We start from the raw sequence: 20,168 nt of genomic DNA, 5'->3' as shown, positions 1-20,168 counted from the left end.
CTGCAGTATATTATTTGCAGAGCCGGTTAGTTCTTGAGTTAATTTTTTTAATCGAAAATTTGGCTCTTGATGTAATTAAAAAAGTGCCTTAACCCTTTAACGACGAGACACTTTTTACGGACTGAAAATCAACAATAAAAATTAAACTAGGAAACATAATCAATGCTAAGTCTTACATCTAACCTTGGAAAGTCCAACAGAGTCTGATTCGTTGTATTTTGTGCTTCTATGAACGATAGGGACAAAAATAGCCCAAAAATTTAAGTAGTTTTTCTGACAATACCAATGAATAATATTTTTCGCTTTAATGCAAAATATTACGTATGATTATTGTAGTTTTTATTGCCAAAAGGGTTTTGCTTTGAAAAAATTGGAAGTATAAAAAATAAATAAAATCTATATAAAAGTAAATAAAAAATTATGAATTTGAGAATTTAAAAATTCGCCTTTTTTGAGTTTAAATATTTACTACATAGCAAATAGCTAGATAGTTGCAAAAAATATTCTAGATTTCTGCAACTTTCTACTTTATAATTATGTACAGACATAAGAAAAAAAATAACTTTAGGTATAGTCAGGAAAAATTATTTTCTTTATGGGACACCGGTGTTCCAATCGTCCATAAAGAGTTAAACTGGTATGGATGTTTTTAATTCAGCATAAAATTATATTAGGTCGAATATTACAAAGAGTGTACTCTTTGTTATTTTCACTTGAGAATTTTACATTGTTCGCTTCATTTTTAATCATTTTGGTTAAGAAAATCTTTCAATATAAGCTAAGAAGTACGATAAAAAATCTACTAAATAAAATTTTGTTATAAAATCGAAATTAAATTGCAACTCTAATAGTGTAAATACGTATGCTACTGTAGAATTTTAAATTTGTAGTCGTTATAGTTACTAATTTTCGGTTACAGGACATTGAACAGTATTTTGGTAAGAATGGTCGGCAAGAAAATCAAATTGGTCAGTAAATAATTCAATTTTGGTCAGATGAAATGCCATTTTAACTGAAAGAATGAATATAAATTTCTTTAAAAGTCTTGAAAACGAAACAGAAATGACAAGATTGTTTATAACTTCTTCATTCACCTTTTTAAAAAAAAATAATAATATTTTTCGGCACTGAAAATTTCTAATTTCCATTTTATGTAAATACTGGCTAAATTTAATTTTTATTGACTATTAGCACTAAAATACTGAACAGTTTGCTACATCCAATGGAAATCATAAATCGTAAATACTTAAAAATATTGAAATATTCTTGGCAAAGAGAAAATTGAGAAAATTAAGAACTTATAAACCTGCCGCTATGTCGGTTTATAAATAAAGGGATTTATAGATATTTAGTTTTAAATTTTTCAGTAACCGAAAGGTATTTTGTTTTACTGAACAAATAAATATTCATTCCCATTTTATATATTGAATACTCTTAATTAATGCACATGTGCCAATTTATTGCTCAAAAATTATTCACATTGATTAGAAGAAACTATACAATAAGACAAAAAAGACGATCGTAAAAAGCTATTAAGGATAGGTTCTAAGACATTCATGGAGTACTCTGTGGTTTTTATGAGTCCAAAAAGTTTCTATTCATTTATCCAAGACAGAACCTAAAGCAAAGAAGTAAATGCCACATCACTGGATTCCAAGAGGTTTTGAGATCTATCCATCTCTCATGAATTCTTGACACCGCAAAGTGTTTTAATTTCTCTAACTTTCCTCACTAACTTTCCGTGAGTTTCCCTAAAAGATTTCAAACTTTTGCAGAGAGGAACAGAAATAATATTGTTTTATGACTCTGTAATACTGTACTCAACACAAGAAGGGAAAATTGTGGCAATTTTACAGGGCCATGCCAAGAGGCAAAAATAGCAATGACGAATTAGCTTTTATATCAAGTCACTGAGAGTGATGAGAGGTGTGATGAATATTCTAGTTTATAACCTCTATTCAGAATGCTTATTTGGATTAAAATCGTCTTAATTAGTGGGCATTAATTGCAATTTAGTGTGCTATACAGCAAGATGAAGTTTTACAATCTCTCAAAAAAAAAATATAAATGATGGGAGCCACTTTGGTCATTCCATATCATCATTTTATGGTGAAAGATACTGAAAGAAAAATAAGATCAAAATGAAATCGTGAATCATCGCAGAATGAATGCTGTTTTATTGGGATAATATCTTTCTCTGTGAGTTTTTTAGAACTAATTGTTGCTCCTTGGTGGGTTTATTTGTGGCTTTTTGTTGGACGATACTAAGAGAGAGAGTGAGCTTGAGAGGCAAGATATGAAATGGACCCGATCAAGGGGATAAAAGGGCAAACTGAAAAGAATAATGTGTTTGATTATCGTGGCACGACTCTATCTGCTAAAAAAAAACTACTCAGACATTATTGGGAAGCTTGCAATTGTAGTCTAGAGTTGCACAATAAACCCAATGAAAAGTGAATATGGTTTTGTCTGGTGGAAGGTCTTTGAGTGGTGTTAGTGCCATTCTATATTGCTGCACAACAAATTTTATAGGTTTTTGGACTTTCAAGTTATTTCATTCTTAGTGCTTCTATGCGCGATCTCACAATTGATGCTCCAATGTATGATTCTGGGTTTTGGGATGACTTGAAAAGAAATGAAAGTACCACAACATCTCTTTAGATCATGCCCATATTTATGCAACATCTCTTGAGATGCCTCATCGCACTATCTCTCGGATACACTAATTGCCATCATTTCTATTTCATATTATTTCTTTTAACTTGCTAAACATATGTTTGGACTTTTTTCTTCGTTCACTGAACGTTAGAAGAAGAAAAAAATCAAAAAAAGAGAAAGATCCATTAGAAAATGTCTTTTTGATGAGTGTGTAGATTGAATTTTCTTATGCACACTGCTAGATACGTCTATTAACTGGCAATTTTAAGGAGATGCCAAGGGAGATACTGTTGAGAACGGAAATGGTACACCATATCTGTTACTCTATCTAACGAAAATTATGAAACTAAAAACTTTTTTCTATTTTAAGTATTGATATTGCTATTCTAAAAACGATGATGATATTTCTTTATGACACTATTCGTCATGATGATTTTAACCCTTTCTGGACCGCAGCATATGCTGTAAGCCAATTTTACCATTCTTTAATCAAAAATATCTAAGTTCAGGAATTAATTGAGGTACTACACTGAGAAAAAAGGGGGTGCGATTAACTCTTTTCCTCGTAACTTTAACACTTTGTAGGTGTAAAAATATATCAACATTTTTTAATGTTAATTTAACACCTTTTAAAGTGTAAAATTAACATGAAAAACGGTAACTTTAACCCATAATACACCTAAAAAGTATAATATTTACACCGATTTCGGATCAATAATGCAGGGTAAAAATAACACTTCCGGAATGTTATTTTAACTTTTTCGGATTTCTCTCAGTGTACAAAATATATCTTACATTTGGACATCCTTATAGTTTGTAATCATTCACAAGAATCGTATTTTTATCAATTTTTAATAATTAAAAAAAACATTGTTTTTCATATTCATATGCTTCTTTGGGTACTCAGAGTCCCAAAAGAGACGAAAGAGTTAAAGTACTAGGATGGAGTTAGGGAAAACTGGGGCACTGCTGAACATGGGGTAGCACCGAACAGTAATTTTTATTTCTAACTACTTGGACTATCTCGACCATTTCTTCAGTGGACGAGCATACCTATACCTATACCTATAAATTCCTATAGGTCTTATTCCTTGAAGTCTAATATCTGATCGCAGTGTTCTGTGCTACCTTGCCTTCTGTGGTGCCCTAATTTCCCCGATATAGCTCGTGGCAGTATCAAGTACATTTTTTCTGATTTCATTGCATTTTACTCTACTGAAATAAGATCTTGGATGGGACTCCTTTATGTTTTGCTATGTTTTCTTCCTATATAGCCACCTTGGTTACATTCTGAACTTGAAGTAAGTCCTGACCGATGCGTTTTAAATAATTGCATTAAATAATAACATAAAATAACAAAAAATGTTAAGGAGCAGTACATGTTTAAAAAACGCATCTTTAAATGCATAGGGGAAAGTACTTATACTTCGTGCGATCCCAAGCTTCGCAATGACAAAATTTTTCTTATGTTTCTCAATAAATGTAACTAAACCATATTTTAAAAACTAGGGGAAGTGCCCAGTTTTTAAAATGTATTGCGGAGTCACATTTATTCAGAAACATAGGAAAAATTTAGTCATTACAAAGCTTGGGATCGTACAAAACATGGGCAGTTTCCTCTATAGACAGAAAACATTATCTACTTTCAGTGAAATCTGGGAGATTACAATTATATTAATTCAAATTTATTGAATTATCTTCGAATGTTTAATCAATAGTATTTTAATTATAAATATTTATACTTTTTATAATATATTTAGTTAAATTTTTTTGAATCTTGAACATAATTTTAATTAAAATTCTTTTATTGAAATGTCAGTGAGAAAAGTATTTGTTAGCTAAAATTCAGTTGCATTTTAATATTCTTGTGCACATTTGTTAATAAACAATCTTTTGATAGAGAGAAGTACTCTTCGTTATTTGAACCATTTGAACAATTGGATTATTTTCTTTAAAATATTTAATAATAAATTAAATATTTTTTTTGTTTATTTAATTATAGTGTTTTGCATGATGTTCGAGCAAGGTCCTTCGTTCTTTTCTTTCAATTTACACCGCGGTATTATTCGTCTTACCAAAATTTCGAGTAGATAATAATTTTTATAAATGAATACAAACTATAAACTTATTCTATTCGATAAAATTGCTTAATTGAATTCATTATTGTTTACTGATTTCTTTTGATATGGTACATCAATCACAGAAAATTCCTCCCCCTTGTGAATTACAGAGGGCCTCAACTTAACGACATACTGAAAATTACAAAGTAGCTCTCCGCTAGAATTTGTAATGGGGAATTTGTGTGCCACACACACGAAATTCCCTGAGAAATTCCACGATAGGTTTGGGTACATAGAGTGAAATGCATTTGGATGTGCAAGCAACAATGCAGCATAAAAATCTCTTCAAAATGACACTAAAATTGAATATCTGAGAAAAACCGGTTTATTTCTTACCTCAAGAAAGTTTATGGTGCTATTTATTAGCCTCCAATGCTGCCGATCACAAATATCCTCTCTCTACGTTATTTGTAGAGTGACTTCACTATATATTATTGATCTCTATTTTTCACCAAAAAAATAACTTTGCACTATTTACAATCAGTTCATGATCGATTTTCACAATTTCTGGCTCTTGATCTTATCGCACTGGGTATATCGGGGAAACGGGGGTAGGCTTACACGAGCTTGGGTTGTTTTGTGAAAGAAATTCGAAACAAGTCACAAGAGCCAAACACAAAATGTTAATATTTATGATATGGATACACTGATTTCTACCAACACATTTCAGTGGTATTCATTGAACGCAAAAGTTTCACTTTAGACCATCGGCAGATCACGATGATGCTCCAACTCTTGGACTTACACTCAGATCAATTGATCCATCTGAGATAAAATTGTCATGAATGGTGTGTTATGTTGGTGTCGGAAGAAATCCATAAAGATATGTGTATGATTAGTATGGGACTTAGAAACTTTTCACTCCAGCGCCATGTGGAGGGACAAACAGTGTGCAAGAAATGTATTTATCCATTGGGCTGCTCTGCACACAGCTTCAAACACTGTTGGGGCTATTTGGTTAACAAAATTTCCACAGTGTTTTGCAAATAAATTGGTACTATAACTGTGAGATCTGTGGGGCACAAGAAGAGAAACAAATCACGCTGAGGCCACACGGTAACAGCAAAAATTGAAAGGCAACCTCCTTTCTATTCGAGCGCCGGCAAGCAACTGACTGTGAACCTCACAGTGAGAGACAAACGAGGCAGTGAAACTCCACCAAGCTTTAATCGCAAACCCGAGCCACCGAGCTTGCTCAAGTCCAGTACCTAAGAAAACCGATACGGCTACATTAACATTCGGCATCCACGTCACTATCGATGATGGTAACTTCTTGCATTTCAGGTGGGCAACGGTATGAGATGCGGAGGAGAAACTCTCTTGTTTGGTACCTTCCAGTAAGGCACCAATATACCGACTCCCAATCAACTGGTTTCATCCTTTCACGGTTGTATGGTAGCGAAAAAAAAGCCCATGGTATTCGTGTCCAAGACGAAGGTCTCATTCAATGGAGAAATTTCCGTGGAGGGCAAAATTCCGTTTGGCTCCCAAGTGTGACAATCAGCCCACAAATTAATCTACACACCATGACACAGCACTTTATAGCAAATAATTAATAATGTGTATGAATTTCCGCATTTGACTCAATGATCATAATTCATGTCTCAATTAATTCCGCTGTGACATACGGCATCTCCTTCTCCACATTCAGCAAAACATCATCGGAAAAGTGAAATGAAGTGAAATGCATGCCAATGAGTGAAATTACATAATTTTTTTCATCACATCTCACCACTGTGCTTGACCTCCAACGTTTTTGGCTGAGTGCTCGGCATGAATTATGAATGGCATTTTTCTGTTTTTACGGACTGCACGTCCGGTTGAGATTCAATTTCATTACTATACACATGCATTCCTACGCTACATGAAGATCTAGGCACCAGAGTTCTACAAGACGCACTGATTGGTTTAGACTCATTTTCACTGATAAAGTTCTTGGCTGATAGCAATGTTTTTTCTCTGATGACACTTCCTCGATAAAAATCAAATTTTTTGATAAGAATTTATGGAGTAGAACTTTTTTTTCAACTGCTATGATAAATAATGTAAACACCTATAAATGTGTTGTACGATATCGTACACCAGAGTCCAATTTTTTTTGCGCACAAGCATCGTACCAGAAGAACAGAGCTGGATTGTACACTGTGACATTGTACACTTGAGTAGAAAAAATTAGATGATATTTATTCTACAATACCATTTGAAATGAAATATATAAATTCAAATAAAATAAACTGTTTAATAGTGTAACTCCGTAAAGAAAATTACAAATTAGTTGGAACTATTGCAATTTACACTATCAGATTTTATTACAATATTGATTTTATGATGAAATTGCTATGATTTTACAAAAAATTAAATATAACACAAAGCTTTGCAAAAGGTTTCTTGATATCACAAGATTTGGTCGGTTTATAAAAAATCTCGAAATATAAATAATCGCTTTTTATACTACTCTATACATCTCCAATCCTGATATTTCGAATTTTTCTGAGTTTCTAAATTTTATCAAAAAAATAGTGAAACTTATCATTTTCTAATAGACAATTTACTTTTGAAATTGAATTTAAAAAAGCTTTTTGATCGAGGATCAAAAAAGATTGTGATAGAGATGACCGCAAGAAAAGGATTTGAGACTTAAAATTCTTAAAGGACGCTCTAAGGAGTCTTATCATTCTTAGCGAAGATACAGCATAAGGGGTGGCAAAGTGTCCGAGGCTTTGCGAGCTGCTCGAACTCTCGAGAAAAAGCTCTGCCTTATATTCCTTTTCACAAATTTTTTCTGGTGCATATAAAATTATTTGTCGAATTAAATTTGTCTATAAATCACCACAAAACCATCTTGAAGTTGAAAATTGTTCAAGAAGAGGGTTTCAAAAAATCATTAACCTTTTAATCCATTCAGTCAATGTACCAGAAATACTCGAGAAAGAATGTTCATATTTTGGGAATAGTTTCCTACAAATTAATATATGAATTTTTTGAAAAGAATTGTTTTTATCTATTATGGGAGCACGAGGAGCCCCTGTCAAACACACGTATTAACGGTCACTGAATTTAAATTCTGTGCACTAATTCATTACAAGCTCTATTGCTTTAGATAGAGTAACTATCCAAGAAAAAAAATTGGCAACTAGAATTCAAATCAGGAAAGAGTAAAAGGCCAATTTTAACAAATTCGACGGGATGTCGTATTTTCTGTCCGTCATTTTGAGCAAATATTTTGCATGACCTTCCGCGAAGCAAGAAAACAATAACAAAATGTATTTACATCTCTGTCGGACTATTTTTACCAAGTAACTGAAGAACTAAAGTTACTAAAAATCCATTCCCGACAGCAATCCGGATAAGAACTGCCCAGGAATAAATCATCTAAAATCACTAAATTTGCGTATGATGTATAATACCATGGTAAGGATTGGGTTTATGAAATAATTCAACAAATCGGGTGAAAATTAGGCCTTTGACCTTGCATAATTCAAGATGACGATTTTTCCGGCGATAGGTGTCGAAGGACAAAATGTTTAGCTGGACTACCTCCAAAACATCATTTCCAAAAATGAACGAAATCGCAAGGGTCAATTATTTGCAAAATCAAAAAACATGTTTTTGGAGGGGATAGAAGAGGTGGAGGGTAATTTAGGTAAGTTAGTTCGATAGAGAATGATGACTTGTGGGGGATCACCGAAGACTGGAGGTGAATATCTTTTACCGTTTGGTAGCCAGGATGGAGAGAAATTGAAAAAAAAAAAAAAACTCGATTGTGGAAACTGCTCTCTCGTGGAGTTCGAGCAGTTAAAAACGTTTATTTGATAGCATAATGTTAATTTATTTATTAGGAGCTTTATTGGTTGAACGCAAATACTCTAATTCACTAATTCAATCATTTCGCAATGTTCTCCTATCTGCCAATATTTTCGTTTTTGAAGTTTACAGAAACACTTAGAGTAAGTGTGCCAAATTTCGGCATAGTTGCATGCAAGCGCCAAAGTCTCAAGTTTTAAATGTAATATTTTTAATACAAATTGATTTTTTTATTCCTTCTTCTTAAGGAGCGTTGCTTGGAATCTTCTAGACAGTTTATCGTCTTTATGTACTCTAAAATCGTTCTTAATATATTTTAAAATGAATAAAAATGTAAACATAGCTTTGGTGCCCTATCTCGGCCACCTTCATTCCCATAGTTTCTTGCCCTTCGGGAATTCTTCTAATGTCTTTTTCACGTCTTCTCGTTTGTCAAAGCTAAATTTTTTGCTATTCATTGCATTGTAAATCTCTAGAGTATGTAAAACTAAAAATTTATGGAAATTTAAGGAACAAAAAAGTTGGCCGGAATTGCAAGCTGGCCGGAATTTGGCACACTTACTCTATCATTATTATTCATTGAGTTACAAATTACTTAAAAAAACGATCAAAACATTTTTCAGGGAATATTATAGAATATTTAAGAAATATAGAAATTAATCATCGGTTCTAGAATGGGTCTACATCAGACATGTCAGAGATTGCAAAATTTTTCCAATCATGCTTTGTTCTATGTGGTTAAGAAGTTAATTTTATAGAGCTTTTAGAGAGAGCCTTTGTGAATCTATATCATTGACATCCCGATAATAAGGTGTGATTCAACGTTATTTGAACGGGATTTGTAAAGAAGTAATTAAGGTCATCAGGGTTTGAGTCGACTTGTGTAAGGACGGCAGTTTTCTAAAAAAAAAAAAATTGTAGAAAGTGTAAAAAGTATTCATATTATTTTTTTTAAACAAAATCTTAATAAATCGCCATTTTTTTTACAAAAAGTTTTTAATTTTGTTTCTATTATCATTAACTTATTAATATATTACTCGTTTTCGAATTTCGCTGTGATCAGTGGAAATCCTTAGTAAGTCTATAATTTTACAAGTTGAACAATTTTTTCCAAGCACAGGGCTTTGTTTTCACCGAGACCCATCGTTCGAACCACAGGTTTACTGGTCTATAAATTCAATACTTTATCCTATTTACTGCCTCAAGACTTCAAATGTAAAGAAAAGTATTGTCTAAAGTTAAAGGTTAGATTCATTTGAAACACGTGTAAAATCAAAGCTTATTTAGGCAACTATTAAAACTTTTTGGTACTCACAACTTAACATAATTTTTTTTAGATAGTTTTAAGTTTCTTGGTTTATGTTTTTTATCATTAAAAAAATCATGAAAATCAATGTTTGTGATATACAGATTTTGATTTTTTATATATGTTATTTTTAAGAATATATTGTATATTACTGGCATTTGGGTAACTTTTTGCCTAGTTTAAATATTTGCCAAAGAAAAACATTTAAAAAATAGTAATAATTATAAACACAGTGATTTATAGAAAGATAAACAATGGTGTGTAGAATTATTTAGAGTCGTAACTGTCATTCACATTTCTTCTCATGTTTAATTTCGTTTAATATAGAAGACCGACCGACCGGTGTTATTGTTAGCTCCGAATAGTCCCATATCCTTTCGCTGTTCTTGGTACATTCACCTTAAATGTGAAATTAAACAGAAGAGCCACAGGGTTCAAGTGTCTTAATTTCAGCTGAGTGCTTTTACAAAAGAATCCCATTCACTAGATGAACAATCGTTGACATTTCGCTTCCTCCAGCAACATTGTAGTTTTGAATACCACCCCATTTTCAGTTATGAATAAATTGCACATATTCGCGCTTCATTTCATCCTGTGGCTCGGTATTTTAATTTTGTCCAATTGCTAGGGAACTTCGCTAAATAGAATTTATGCACAACACTGTGCAATCTGTTTGCCAATTTTCATGCCGCCACGATTTGTCTGTGTGCTAACATAACTGATCGTATAAGAAATATTTAGCTGCAGAATTCTCAGAATGTGCTTCAAATCATTTATTTTTTTCTTTATTTTGTGACGAAGAAGAAAAGATGATGATATTAGCGAATATGATTTAGTCAAGAGGGTCATGCGTTACGAATTTAATGTACCAATAAATTGTATTAAAAACTAAACGACGTGATAAGTGGAAGAAAAAAATTAATTCTCAGAACAGTATTCTTCAAGCTCTAAAGAATTTTCAGACCGGAGTTTTTGCAGATGATATCACGACTGTGTTTTTGAAGATGAACATCGTTGGAAACAATTTCGTGTTGTGTCTAATTTTTAAAACATTATAAAAAATCTGTTATTCTAGAATTTTATGTTTTCTGAATTGCTTGAAATTTAATCACTGAATGATCAAACTCGGCAATAAAACAGGGAAAGTTGTAACCTTCACCATGAGAAAGCAATTAAACGATAGATTCTAAAGGCAAGTGCATATTTCAAATCAAATTGCTATAGCTTTAGAAATTTCTCCAAGAGTTTCACAAGTTATTTCATAAATTTCCGGAAATATTTCACTATTATTAAATCTAATTGCTAGAGTCATGCAATACAAAAACCCTATCTGAACATCACCTATATAACCGATAAAAATCTGAAAGTAGTAAAAAACACATTGTTTAGAATTCATAAAAAAGAACGAAAAATTTTTTATAGCTCCAAATCAATTTTCGGACAATTTTCAAAGCGTTTATTTTTACGTCGTCGTGTTTAATAACACTTGCCATCATGATATTTTAATTTTCTGTTTTCATTTGTATCATCATAAAACTGGGTTCATTAATTGCCAAAGGTAACCTTATCCCATATTTAAATAAAAAAGCAATAGCTAGTAAGTTGAAATCTTTGATATATATTTGATAATTTAATGAGATGGTCAATAAAAACTGAGGACAGTAAATAAAGTAATTACGAAAATTAATTAACACAAAGTCGTTGAAGACTTTTTAACACTTACAGGAAAAATTCCTTGAGACATTAGAATAAATCTGTTAACAGATAAGGTATTGAAAAGATTGTGTCAGTGATCTGCTAATGTGTTGAAAATTATCTACTTTTTGCTCAAGATTTTTAAGCGTGTCGGGAATGTCGACGAGTGATTCATGGACATCATCTTCAACATGATTTTTGTTAATTCATATGATTGTTTTAGAATTTCTTAAAATTGATTGGAAAAGTATGATTTACCGCACGTAGTGAAATATTTATTACTATCTAATATGAAACTAAAGTTACAAAATTTTATTAAATTATTTATTAAACGTAATTGAAGCTATTTTGGTACAGTTTATTTAATGTTTTTATATCTACTAGACTTAAAACTACATATTATCGCCTGGATGTACAATTATCGTAACTTAATTGTCACCCAAATTAGCAATTCTTTGAATGGTAACTTACGACAATTGCTAGTCTAAGCAACGATGTCAGAAGTAAGAATTATATTTGAAAACATTTTTTAACTTAATTTTTAGATTATGTATATTAGAACATTCCTTAAATTTTTTAGATAATTTTTCAATCAAGTTTAATTTTTACTTCATAGAAAAAAAAAATTTTTAAAATTGTTTGTAAATCTTTTGTAAATGTAAATTCCCACTGAGGACTTCCAAATTTTTGTAAATCTTAAGCCTAAGAAAATTTCGTAATAGTTTATACTTTTTTCAAAAACATTGTTCATAACATGACCAGTTAACAAGTATTTTGTGTTATTTTATAAATATTTGTTAGTACATTTTTGTCTGTCTGACAAAACTTTACGGATATTTTTTGTGTATCTCTACGAACATATACGAGTAAATGATTTAAAAAAATAAAACGTTCATCAGATGAACATGTTACACATATTACGAAAAAAAAATCTTTTGAAAAAGTACAAACTTTTACAGAGTTTTTAATGGGATACATGAATTACGAGCATTTCATAAGTTCTCAGTGGGAATTGATAAACATTTACGAACAATTTTACGAAATATTTCTTTTTCTGTTTCAAGGCGTATTCAACATAAAGGCCCCTACACACTGGAAGAATTTTTTGTAAATTTTTTTTTAAAGAAAACTTCCCCTATCAGGCATAAATGTCAATTATTTTTAAAGGCAATTTTTGACGAACCATCATAAGACTAGCCTAAATAAATTTATGCTTACATAGGCTGTTTATTGATGAAAGCAAAAAAAATTCCTTATGAGAAAGTCTTTCTGAAATTTACTATATTCAATTTTTTTACATTTTCTTATTGTTATAACAAGATGTAACACTAATATAGAAGCAGTTTTCAAGAGCCATAAAACAATCAATGGCTTTCGATTCTCGTCGCTATAAGCTTTTAAGCTCGGTGGCTTTCAACCATTTCCTCTTGGTAACTTTTCCTAAAATTCAACTGCCACAGTGATATATTACGAGGTGAAACGGTGTATGTCTATTTTTTTTTCGGTCAGAGATCAAATTCAATTTCCCGCCTATTTCTACGATGGATTTCTTATTTCCACGAAATTCTTTAAAATAGTTTAGTAAGAAGGAAAGTCAGACAAGTATTTTGCAATATCTTAACAATAATTAGACGATTTAGCAATGTGTTAATACGATGGTCAGAAACATTGTACCGTTTTTCTTCTCAACTGTTTTATGCGAGAGGAAGAGACAGTAAAAAAAATGTTAAAAAAATTTATCAGACATTGAGACAAATCCATCAGGTATAATTTGTATCATTTCACGGTATCTTGCCACCTGAATTATTTTATTATTATGCAAAGAGAGACAGTTTAATAGGTAATGTACACTTTAACACACAATATCAGTATTATGGTGGAGTGTATAATAACAAAACTTTTTCCTCTTTGGCAATAATATTAAATGTCTGATGGTACGGTGCAAAATATAATCTCGTGCCACTTGCGAGATTACTTTTATGCAATCTCGTCCTCATCACATCGTCAATATGCTCGACATACTTTAAAAAAAAATGCATACAAAGGTTCCTATCCCTGAGACTAAACAATTTGTGATGATGTGAAAAAAGTGGTGAGGAAAACGACAATTCGTGCCAAAATTCATTGCACTTCTCAAGAAGACACCATTATGCGATCGAGTATGTAATATCGCGCAATGCGATTGTATATAATCCATTTCTTTCAATCTCTTCTCTCTTGAGGCTGATTTTTTTTGTATACAAATACCATGATGGTGGGCATTTAATTATCCAATTGTTTCACGCTCCAACCATACAAAATATACGAGGAAAGTCATAATAGGGTGGAAGAGCCACTATTCGCTAGAGAAACCACTTTCTATGGACATGCTGTTATGAATTTTATACATTCAATTATATTTTACATATTTTGGAGCTCACTCCACATTTTTTTTGGCCACGCCCTCTTTAGAATTTATGTCCCTCTGTATTTCAAATTTCAGAACAATGCAGAATGTGTTACTATAACTCTTAATGTATGATTGATTGTTTGTTTCTTTAAAAAAAAGTGTTGTGCTACACATTTATTTAGCTTTAAGGTAATATTTGAACCAAATATTCATTTGTGCAGTATATCCGTTTTGTTTTTAATTTCCGAGAAATATTTTCGAAGAGCGGATATATTTACACAAACAAATAGGCGTACCATCATAAGAGGTTTATTTGCCCTGCATAATCTTTACTTTCGCATCATTTACCGTTTACAGGTACTCAACCGATTTGAATCGATTCATAAATCACTCAATAGATTCCACAAAATAGTTTAAAGAGTAATAAAAATTATATTCGAATAAAAATTACTTATCGGTAAATAACCGTTTCATTACCTCTTCAGAACTGATTTGAAACGACTTATAACTCAATCAAAATATTTCCCAAAATACACCTCAGGAGTAATTTAATTGAATTTCGTATAAAAATTATTTATCGGTTAGGAACCGATTCATTACCGATTCAAAATCGATTGGAACCGGTTTAGTTTTGTCGGAAATTCCAAGACCTTTCCAACATGACGACATGACCACATTCGCTTGATAAATACGCTCTCTCGTGTCTTTTTAATGTTTGGCCTTGAAAAAACGGTTATTAGGAATGATTCAACGGTGTTTTCGTCTAAGGACGAAATGAGGCGCTCAGAGCAAAAAAAACTCTAAGTCGTATGCATTTCCCTATTAAAATAGCGTTTTTTTTGCTCTGAGATCCTCAAATGTCCGCCTGGGTAATCTCTAAAACATCTCTGAAACGAATTTAAAAATTTTTGGAAATCGATAATTTTTGACCATTTTTACCAATTTGCCGCGGAATCCGCTGAAGTTAAAATAGTTTACAATATAAAAATAAATAAATAAAAAAATAGAATAATTTTTTGTTTAGATTGACGATAAGAGGTTAGATTACCCTACAGAAAAAGTATTTGAAAGAAGGTGGATGGGTAAAGAAAAAAAAAACAGATGAGCCCACAGAAGTAGATCACGATGAAGACGATCGTACACAGTAGTTTGTGTTGCGAAATTGTGCTTGAATGTGCACAAGACTGCAACTTGTAATCAAAATACCCCATACCATCTATCTATGTATCGAAGTTACAATTTAATAATTATGCAAATAACATTCACTACCACTCCCGACATCTAAATACCTCTAAATGACGTCCGAGAAAGTCTCTTACTTTTCCTGATCTTCACTCTGAAGTCGTGATTGCCACATTTGCGGTGCATTTTCATGCCACACAAGCAAATACACAAGCTGAGAAAATTACTATAATTTCACAGTGCAGTGCAGAATGTGAGCCATTCGCAAATGTTCAAATGAAGAAATTATAAACTCCAATCGATTTACCAACTCAGTGATAGTATTTAACAAGAATGAATTTGAATTTCTCACATGATGAGGCGATTTTGGTCACATGCAATGAAAGTGAATTGATGATGATTTTTGATACTGAAAACCATATACACGGGTGAAGTTGAAATTCAATTAATTCAGTTTCGCTGGGACTTTGCTTTTTCTGGGGCTCACACACGAATTTTTACTTTCGATGAAGAGATACAATTTTGGCAAAAGAAAAGTCCATGGATTTCATCCCACATGAGATTTATATTGTACATTGTATACCTAATGACGCAATATTCATAAATATTTGGAGTAAATATTTCATAAACCACAAATTTTTCTTGATAAATTAAAATTTAAATAATTTATTTTTGAATCAAACTTTTGAAGTTATAGGAATAAAAAAGATCCAAACTTTAAAATATCGTATAAGTAAATTATTAGGTTTATTACTTATAAACGATCAAATATCATTTAGAAAATGCTTGTTGTGGAAGAATTAAATTGAACATCAATGACTTTCATGTTCATGCCTGAGAAAAATCACATGCACGCAATGATATTCTTGTTAAATACTTCTTCTATAAAATACAGAGAAATATAGTGATTTATTCACAATTATCTAGTAAATGATGTTTTATATGAACAATCTTCATTTTACGAATAAGCTCCGTTTCAACAATTAAAAGAATTCATAAATCATACGAACTGACGAAATAGGAAGTTCTACATCAAAAGAGATATGGCAAAGCATTCCAGATTTGCGGAATGCTCGAACTCAGCCTTTCATATTAGTTGCTTAATTTTTGGCTGCTTACATTTTTGTTACCGATTAAATAAATATAATTATACTGGCACAACATTCCATGAAGGAACTAGGTCTACCCCCTTAAGGGGATATCTAGACACGCATTATTTTTGTCATACGACATGAGATCGTCAATCCTATGCCCGTGGAATCAAGTGCAGTGAAGCTCAATAGAGACAATCCGAACACGTTAAAGGTACGTCAGAAAAAATCCTGGTGACCTAAAGGGGATTCGAACCCGGGGCGCTTGCATCATAGAGCGAGTGCTCTACCACTTGACCTATTGAGTACCGCCGATTAAATTATTAGTAAATTAACAAGTTTACGCACAAAAGAAAAAGAAAAGTTGACGAAAAATAAATCATTTACGTTATCATTACCGATCGAGATTAAAGGTGTCTACACATTGGGAGCAATTTTCGTCAAAAATTGCGTTTTTGACAGAAAATTGACGTTTCCCCCTACAACGCTGCAGGGAATTTCCTTAAAAAAAGCAATTTTTGACAAAAATTTCTCCCAATGTGTAGAGGCCATAATGCAGTAGGGAAGGGATAGAAATTTGAAGAAGTTTCCAAAAAATCCAAATTTGATCAAATCGGTTGAGATTTAAGCTCTCCAAATAAATTGAACTTTGATATTTAAAAACTCAAAATTACGATTTTCTGGATCAAGAGGATCAAGAGTATATATTAATTGGTCTTCAGACTAGAGGTTTAGTCCAGTTCCCAAAGGTCTCAAAATCCTGATAGGTCTTTTATCTCTAATAATCCAATCCTAAGTTAAATTTTTCCAAAAAATCATGATTTATAAGAAATTAGAGCAGTTAAGCCATATGGCTAAGTCTTAGGTCTGAAGACCGTATTATACAAAAAGTACAGCTATTCGCAAAATATTGTAAATTTAAAAAAAAATCTGTGAAACTGTTCTCGAAATAAACCAAAAAGAGAAGAAGGGGGGTGGTGATAAAATGAAAAAGTATCTACTCTGTAAAAATATCTTGTCAAAGTAACAAAAAAGTCGGTGGAAAGGATGTTATTCCATACAGGATACGAAAAAGTTTTGTCAAACTGATATTATTTATTTGTATTATTTACTAGAAATATTGAATAGTTCTTATAGTTTGATTTCTATCACGGTAATAAGTTGGAAATAGCATAATATAGTTTTTTTTTTGAGTTCGAGCAGTAAATTATTTAAAAATATTTGAAAGAGAAGGAACTGCTTTTCTTCTATCTTATTGTATCTCACTGGTTTTTTTCTTTCCACACACACATACATATTTTTTCCTTTTTTTGAAAAGAAATGAAACTGTAAGGTCGTTAATGTTCAAAAATTCAAACTGAAAAATTTGATAAATTTGGCCAGTGAAACACCAAAATTTTAACAATACGTAGTAGTATAATTTATAATATTATCATCTAAAATGCTTAAAAAATAATGAAAACTTCGTATTTTCGCTCTTGATGATTTCAATGCTTTTAAGGTTATAAATTTTTTGAGAAGAGGCAACTGAGGTAATAGTAAATATGGGGTAGTTTTAAACTGTCCCATGTTTACGGTGAACCCTACATAAGAATTTAACGGTGCCATCACATTAGGATTTTCATAATTTAATTTTAAATTCAATTGAGCTAATTGAGCATTATAAGATTTCTAGAATTTACTTGAAAATTCTCACAGCCAAGACATATTTTGCAAGAAATTTGCTTAATTTTAAATAGTGCCGCTAGATTTTTTATTGTGAATAACTCCGGAAAATGTGTGATAGTACTTGAAATGTCTTATAAGTCACTTATCTGTTAAGCAGAAGGATCCCCAAAGCCATAAGAAAGGATTGTAAGCAAGGGGGCTCATCGGGCTCATGAAGAGACTCTCATACAGTCTTGTTAAAAATTTGTATGAAGTCATCCCAACTGCGACTTCTTGATACAACAATTTCCTTCGAACAAATTACTCCTGATCCTCCCGATACTCAAGTTTCACTCACGTACAAGTTTATCACTAATCACTGTACTCATTTTATTTATTTTTTTGGTCACAAATAATAATTATTTACGAGTGAATAAATTTAATAAGAACAATTTGGTTCAAAACTTGTTTAACTTAAAAAAAATTGAAAATAATGAGTAATTTTAACATTTTAATTTGCTGAATTCAAATATAATTGAGCAACCACAATTATGCTATTTTAGCATGTTTAAACATGTTTTGGTGGGCCAAGTATTAATCAATAAATAAGCGAATTTCTATAAATACAAATGATTTTTAATGCAAAATACCGCTTTGGAACAGTTCATCTGAAAATTAAATTGAATTTACAAATTAACCAAATCCCAGTGTGATAGCACGGTAAAGAAATCCCTGTTCACTGAAGAAATGATCAGTATAAGTTCAAGTAATGTAAACAAAAAATCAGTGTTAACAAAACTACCCCATGTTTACTGCTGACCCAGTTTCCCCTTCTGATCAAATTTAATTTCGAACTGGCAGAATCTGTATTTTTACTCTTTAATGGTACGGTATTACAATTTAATTTAATATAACCGAATAAAATTGGTTAGGGGAGACTGCGGCACATGTAACCATTTTCGATAGATGCGAATTTGAGGTGATTTTCCAAGGACACCGTGATTTTTTGGAAAATATTTCTTAGCTCATGTTTTACCCTTGGGTATAGGCAATTCGTCGAGGGTAATGCGGATGCTGGAAAACAATTGAGTTTTCCATAAAAATAAAATTTGTGTCACTGTGCATTTTTCTCTTTTCACAAAATACCTGGGGTAGAAGTAACCACTTTCTGGGGAGGATGTAAACACCTTTTTTCCCACTCTTGAAATTAACTTTGCACCACTCTCGATTATTTTAATTACTTAAGAGATATATAAAGACTGTATATTTTTCAAAAAATCATGACACTTTTTACAAAGAATAATTAAAATAGCAAAAAAACTAAAAGCATGCATATCAAAGACATTTTTCAATGGATTTTCCCCATATTTTGACATCATGTGACTTTTTATTTAACACAGCGCCACCAATTTTTTTCGTAATCTATGAATTATAGATATTTCGCATGAAGGTCAATTTCCCGCTCTTACCTACTCATTTTGTGAAATTGAAATTGCCTGGTTACATCTACCCCAAATGCTGTTTTCTGACCAATTATTAATTCTTTTGAAATAATGAGAATCTCAATTTGTCTAGTAAATCCATAAATATAATCCTAAAAGATGTAGGAAAGAACTGGTATTGCTACATTTCGATTATTTTACACAGTTTTTAATTTCCAGGTGGAAATCCAAATGACCAAAATAATTGAAATATCAACATTTTCGGGAAAAATGATTTTTATTTTTAAAGTATATTAGGATTTTATTGACCAATTCTTCTGTGGACATACATCCCCATGGTATCTATGAATGCTTATGGATTTTATCCTCTGGAGTCTTAAAATTAATGAAAAAAATCACAGTGGTTACAACTACCCCAGATTACTACTGCCCCAGTTCCCCCTATAGTTTGAAAAAAAAATTATTTAATTAAGAATGATTAAAACAACCCTAAAAATAATTTCTGGATAATCCTCTTCTTCCCACAAAAAGCCATGATTTAATTATCCTAAGATTGATTTCAATTTTATGTTATATTATTTGTATTTGATAAATTTTCTTTAAAAATGCATATTTGTTCCATTAACTTATAAATTCATAAAAAATTGAGCTATGCTTGGGCAAAATTTAGCGTGATAATATTCGAACAAATCTCTCATGCTTTTTTCGATAAAATTTTATTGTTGAAAAATTTTAAGACAAAATGCTTCAGAAAACGCACGACAAAAAATGTTCAAACTATTTTCTCCACTTTCCAATAAATCGTAATACGAATAAGTTTCACTTCATCGCTCC

General features: G+C 31.5%; 2 protein-coding genes across 3 annotated transcripts in view; one reads left to right on the top strand and one right to left on the bottom strand.

The window, feature by feature from the left end:
• Positions 1-5,922, bottom strand: part of LOC129806438 (uncharacterized) — a 47,172-nt gene extending 41,250 nt beyond the window's left edge. Inside the window, exon 1 of one of the 2 annotated variants that reach the window (XM_055855033.1) lies at positions 5,115-5,922. The gene's annotated coding sequence lies outside the window, so the exon portion shown is untranslated. The remainder of the gene's footprint in view (positions 1-5,114) is intronic. The other variant, XM_055855041.1, reaches the window with a different exon arrangement.
• The window catches only part of LOC129806418 (relaxin receptor 2), a 146,073-nt gene that overhangs the window by 100,675 nt on the left and 25,230 nt on the right, over positions 1-20,168 (top strand). The gene's annotated exons all lie outside the window — the stretch shown is intronic.

The sequence above is a fragment of the Phlebotomus papatasi genome, chromosome 1 (genome assembly GCF_024763615.1).
Source record: "Phlebotomus papatasi isolate M1 chromosome 1, Ppap_2.1, whole genome shotgun sequence".
Classification (NCBI taxonomy): Eukaryota; Metazoa; Arthropoda; class Insecta; order Diptera; family Psychodidae; genus Phlebotomus; species Phlebotomus papatasi.
The sequence above is the reverse complement of the archived record's forward strand: the minus strand, read 5'-3'. Positions and strand labels throughout refer to the sequence as shown.